The following is a 6,545-nucleotide window of genomic DNA, read 5'->3' as shown; positions in this document are numbered from 1 at the left end:
CACTGTTTTTGCCCCATCAGGCATTGAGATCTCAACCCAGAATTCCGATGGGCAGCAGAGACTGGGGGAACTGTGGGATAGCTACCCACAGCTACTCACAGTTCATCGCTCTGGAAGTCGACGCTAGCCTCGGTACTGTGGACACAGTCTGCCGACTTAAAGCACTTAGAGCATTTTGTGTGGGGACATGCAAAATCAACTGTATAAAAACCATTTCTAAAAAAACCAACTTCTATAAATTCGACCTAATTTCGTAGTGTAGACATACCCTTGGAGTTCCCTCTTCTTCAGCTCCCTTCCAAGATCCCTGAAGTCTTGTATTACCTACATAATTTCATGTAATGCAGAGAGTTTTTGGTTCCTATGGGGATCACGGCCAGGTAATTTCATAAGGCTGTCCAATCTTGCAGTTACATCTCCTATTTTTGCTCCAGGGAGAGAGCACACTGTCCTGTTGCGTTCGAATCTGTTGCTAAATGCTCTGTCTGCTCTTATCATTGAGTCAATCATGATTGTTTGCCTTCTTAGGAGGAAGAACCTCTATTGGTAGCCGCTTGCTTCATACTTAATGGCCGTCCTTAATGGTATGTCCCCTGTAGCTTTCCGTTCTGTTCCTTCTTGGTAATTGACTCACTGAGTATCTGATAATGATGATTCGATGCTTCTAGCTAGGTTGAATGCCTCCTGGTTCTTTTCCCTCCTGGTCTGAAATCACCAGTCCAGTTCTTTGTTTTTTTACTCTCTCTCTAGTATCCTTTGCTATGATACATAGTGGTGTAATCTGGTGATCTGTACTGCTAGGATCAACCTGATTTAATTTATGCATATTGTCCACAAACATGAACAGATATTTTAATCACTTACCATTACAATAACTTTGTACTTTGGGGGAAGGGAACAGAGTACTAAGGTAGCTGTGTATGCAGTTAATTCTGATTACACAATTGGCAAAACTGTTGCATTAACTGAACTTGTCAATCAGCATTTAAAGAAGACACTTTTATAACTGAACATGTAACAGCCATCCCCCTCCAGGAGATGTTGCTATGCTTTCAGCTAAAGGCCTGAAAGAGGCAGAAAGAATCAGGGCTTCATTGAACAGTGGCAAAGAATTAAGGAAAAAAAGTCTTATTCTCCTCAACCAAGTAGTATTATGAAAGTGCATTAGCAAATTCAAGGCATTGGTCACAGCAATTTGAGCAATCCTTCTAATAGATATGGTCAGATGCATGATACAGTTAGCCTCTTAGAGTTGGTATGGCAACTTCCACCTTTTCATGTTCTCTGTATATGTATGTGTATATATTATATGTTCCATTCTATGCATCTGATGAAGTGGGCTGTAGCTTATGCTCAAATAAATTTGTTAGTCTCTAAGGTGCCACAAGTACTCCTGTTCTTTTTGCAGATACAGACTAACACGGCTGCTACTCTGAAACCAGTGTTTGGTTAGGGATTTTAACACTTGAGCAGCATTTGATGAGTTAAAATAGATATAGTCTGGGTGTGCACGTGAGTGGGGATTGTCTTCTACTCCTTCAACCATTAACGAAAGCAAGTAATCTCGTTTAAGTCAATATAAAGCAGTGGTGGGCAAACTGCGACCTGTCAGGGTAATCTACTAGCGGTCTGCAAGACAGTGTTTACATTGGCTGTCCGCAGCTCCCAGTGGCCGTGGCTTGCTGTTCCTGGCCAACGGGAGCTGCGGGAAGCCACTCCCATTGGTCGGGAACGGTGAACTGGGAGGTGCGGTCAGCTGTGTCTGAGGACTGTCAATGTAAACACTGTCTCGTGTCCCACCAGTGGCTTACCCCGACGGTCCACGTGTGGCCCACAGGTTGCCCACCACCAGTGTAAAGTCTATCCAAATAACTAAATATTGCAGGATCTGGCCTTTAGGTTGCAAAAATTGTGGTGCACAAACTGTCTAATAATAATAATAATGAAAACCCAACTTGCCTAGGCGGCTTCCCTCCTGAGTTCTGCAAACAGTTTAGAAGAGGAGATGAAGTATCATTATCCCAGTTTTACAGATTGAAAAGCTGAGGTGCAAAAGGGTTATGTACCTTGCTGAAGGTCAGAAAGTAAATGCGTAGCACAATAAGGAATACAACCCAGATCTCTATGCATCTCTTGCACCCTCATGACTAGACCATGCTGCCTCTTCATACTGTTTAATACAGTGCCTTACAAGAGTCAGGAGTACTACTATAGACGAACAAACAATTCTCAGACCTCCTAACTTCAGTTGAAGTTAAGGATGGAAAAGTGTCACTAGATTCTCTACTGTATTTGTGCAAAGAGAAGCTGGGGAACAAACTTTTAAAAAAAAATCTTTAGAAAAAGAACACGAGACAAGGGGAAGGATTTATAGTGGTGTGGGTTTGTGAGAGGAGAGAGAGATAAGGACACAGAAGGAAACATTGCATTATGATAGAAAAATAACAAGTTAGATTTCTCCTCAAGACAAAGAAAATTGACTGCACTGGGGTTTGTGGTTGTGCCGTGGGGAACTTACGGTTTCAGTGGCATGTAAAGAACAGTCCCACAAGGCTAGAGCAGTAGTTTGTTTTTTCATCTTATATGCCAGAGAAAACAAACACTATGCACAATCACTGCTTGCTGCAGCAATTCCGTGGAGTCTAGCTTCATCCAACACATCCATTAGTATAAATCATTTAAGCTAAGATTAAGGACAACAGAAGAGGTTGACTAAGATAGTTATGGGCTCTTCTGGCTGAATTGTTTATCCATATTTTACTTATTGTATTACAGCAATGCCAAGAGACACCAAAGGCCTCCATTGGCGTCAGCACTGTACATACACAGTCCCTGCCCTAAGGACAAAAATACCCACATGTCACAAAATTCAGAGAAGAGAGGAGATAGAATGAGGATAAACAGCTCCTGTTTGTCCCTTTGTCAACATTTGTCATCTGTAAGGTTAAGATTGTGTCATGGGTATTTTTAGTAAATGGACAGGTTGTGGGCAATAAGCCAAAATTCACAGAAGCCCGTGACCTGTTCTTGAGTTTTACTTAAAATAGCCCAGGCGTGGAGGAAGACTAATAATCAGAGCCATGCCGGAGGTTGACCACCAGCTGCTGCTCCAGCCCCACGGCTGCTCCCTCAGCAGGAGCTGCCTGTTGGCCACTGCTCCAGGCTAGACTCTCCTCCTGACCCAGGCCACTTCTCTGGTTCTGGGGGCTGACTGCTAGCTCGCTGCTCTGACACTGTGGGCTGCTACTCCTGAGTTGGGGCTGACAGCTGCTCCAGTCCCAGTGCTGCGGCAGACTGAAGCCAAAGAAGTCACGGAGGTACACTATAGTCATGGAATCTGTGACCTCCATGACAACCAGATCCTTAGCCATCTAGGTATACTGTGAGCACAAGTATGTTTATTTATGAGTATAACTGAGTCCTAAGTCCCTAAACCATTTTAAAAAATACTAAACCATTTGTCAGCTCATTTGCGTCCTATCCTATGTCAGCAAGTGCCACTGGTACAGGAATTACACTATCTTGGCTGGTAAAATTGTAGAGAAGTGAATGTGCTGTAACAGCCCCTATTCAGGGAGCAACTTAAACAAATTAATTTTAGGTATGCTGTGACATTACCCAGGATACAATCTGGACTGTAGTACAGCTGTGTCCCCTCAATTCCCCAACCTGTGGTGTCTTTTTCACTGCTTTGCTGTGAGAGCAACCACTCCTGGTCTGCCCATATACAGCTTCTAGCATGTAAATTACTACCATACAGGCTGAGATATAAAGCAACACCAGCAAATTCCCAGTCCCAGACTTGTCACCAGAAATGTGCGTCTTGTACTACCCAGCTCTCCCCTTCTGGACAATACAAGCTCATAGAAAGTCTGTCATTTTATTAATAGAAAATAATATGCATAAATCCTGTTATCTCAAATGAAGTTTCTCAAATACTTCAATCCAAAGACACACTGGTTTAGGTAAAACAAGTTTATTAACTACAGAAAGATAGATTTTAAGTGATTACAAGTAAAGATACATTTTAGTCATGGGTATTTTTAGTAAAAGTCATGGACAGGTCATGGGCATTAAACAAAAATTTATGACCTGTCCATGATTTGTACTATATACCCCTAACTAAAACTTGGGCGAGGGGGTGGCGGGTAGCTCAGGACCCCTGCTAGTTCAAGGGGATGGGGGAGGAGAAGAGTTGGTGGGGCTGGCAGGCTCCCCACCTGGCTCTGCACAGCACCCCAGAAGCAGCCAACATGTCCCTACAGCTCCTAGGGGGAAGGAAGGCCAGGGGGGCTCCATGTGCTGCCCCTGCAATGAGTGCGAGTTCTGTAGCTCCCATTGGCTGAGAACTGCAGCCAATGGGCACTGTGTGGGCAGTGCCTGCAGGTGGGGGCAGTGCACAGAGCCCCCTGACCCCTCTACCTAGGAACAGCAAAGACATGGTGGCCAATTCTGGGGCACCACCACACACCCCAACCCCCTGCCCCAGCCCTGAGCCTCTTCCCACACCTGAACTGTTGCTGCTGCTGGCCACGGGCTGCCTAAGCTGCTTGGGCAGCCCCAGAGAGCCAGCTGTATCGGCTTCTATAGAAGTCACAGAATCCATGACTTCCATGACCACTGTGACAGAAAACGCAGCCTTAATTACAGGTAACAAGGCATAAAGTCAGAACTGGTTACAAAGAAATAAAAGCTAAAATACAAACTAATACTTAACAAGCTAAGTGAAATTAAAGCAAAAGGGTCTCTCTCTCCACAAGTTCTAGTACCGCAGCAATTGTAGGCTAGCTTTAAAATCTTGGTGCAAAAAGAGGATTAGTGATCATGTGTGCACTATCATGGTTCCTGCTCCCACAGGGTCAGAACCCTCAGTTAAAGGGGCTGGACCTTGTTATTTTCTCTGCTGCTACCCCTACTGTTACTGGGGAGCTGTCCAGCAAGAGGACGCAGGGATAGTGACAAATGGCAATTCGAGATAACCAGGGATACTGTTGAACTGACCTTTCTATTGCCACCTCCAAGCAATGAACTAATGAAAGGCTAATTGCTGCCAAAAAGGGAACAGCTACAGAATCCTCAATAGATGTTAAGCGTGAAGATGTTAGGGGTAGCCTGTGATACATCCAGATTTGGATTCCAATTCAGGAAAGACAGTACAGACTTAAGTGCTTTCCTGAATTGGGACACGGGCTTCAGAAAGACAGTTAATATTTTCCCCAGGGCTTGGAGGATGGAATTGTGTCAGCCAGATGACTGACATCTTCAGAAGGCTAGTATCTGCTCTTTAATAGAACCTTTTCTATCAATGTAAAACCTTTTAGATGACAAGAGAAAAATGGTAGCTTCTTAGGACAACATTAGCTTTCAAAAATGTCCATTTCCAGTACATGAAAGAGTGCTATGGCTCTGAAGTTAACGTATTGGTGTAACAGTCTCTCCCTCATAACTATTTCCAGAAAGATATCTGCATAATATGAAGAAATGCCATACTTACAAATTAACCTGACAGTCCTCTGCTGAATTATACGTGACTGGGAGTGTAGTTTTATGTCAAAGACACAGCTCTGAGCCCTTGAATCTGTTCTATTTGATTCATTCCCCAGAAAGTTGTTCTAGATATAATTACATTCCCTTCCTGCTGACAGATCTTCAATATAAAATCCTCCTTACAACTTTCTGTTGGATGTCCTCTGTACACATGGTAGTTGTAATGCTTACAGACCAGATGTCAGCTCATGCCAAGGCCCCTAGTCCTCACTGAACACTGACAAATGCATAGCTGGAAACAGTCTGGCTCACCTGTGTGTTAATATTGTTAAAAGAGATGTTAAGTTTATAAAAATATGTTTAGTGTTTGGACTTTATGAAATGCTTGTGAGTTGCTGCATGCTTTAATCTCACCTATAATATCTGTATCCCATGCTATATCATAATACTGAAGTGTTTGTGGCGTAACTATAAAAGTGTTTGCAATGAAACTGGAACTGTCTTTCCCCCTGCCCCCCTCCGCCCGCTTCCCCAGTCAAGAGAGAAACATTACCAAATGTGAAATTACCATAGTAATAACTACCATAAGTGGTGTCATCTCCTGCCCAACAAAAGGAGGCCCATAGACACCAGATGAACCATTGTGGAATATCAGTGGACAAAAGACTTTGTTGATTGCTCCCCCCACGCACACAAGGAGGGGATGTCCACAAACCCTCATCCCATCAGAGTTTGAACTTTGGGGGAAGGGAATAAAATTCTCTGACCAGGAGGAACTGTATCACTATGCTACTCGAAGTTTGGAGAGGACAATATTTCTAAGCTTAAGCAAGGGATGGCCAAGCTGCTTTGCTTGGGTTAGCGTAGAGCAGGGGTCCCCAATGCGGTGCCCGTGGACGCCATGGCGCCTGCTGGGGCATTCACGTGTGCCTGCCTACTGGCCGCCGGACAGGCAGCTGCCGAAATGCTGCTGAGAAGTGGCAATATCAAGAAGCACTACCGCCGAAATCCCACCAAACTTTGGCGGCAACACCTCTTGATGACACTCCTTCGCAGCA

The sequence above is a fragment of the Chelonoidis abingdonii genome, chromosome 7 (genome assembly GCF_003597395.2).
Source record: "Chelonoidis abingdonii isolate Lonesome George chromosome 7, CheloAbing_2.0, whole genome shotgun sequence".
Classification (NCBI taxonomy): Eukaryota; Metazoa; Chordata; order Testudines; family Testudinidae; genus Chelonoidis; species Chelonoidis abingdonii.
Note: the sequence above shows the minus strand (reverse complement) of the source record.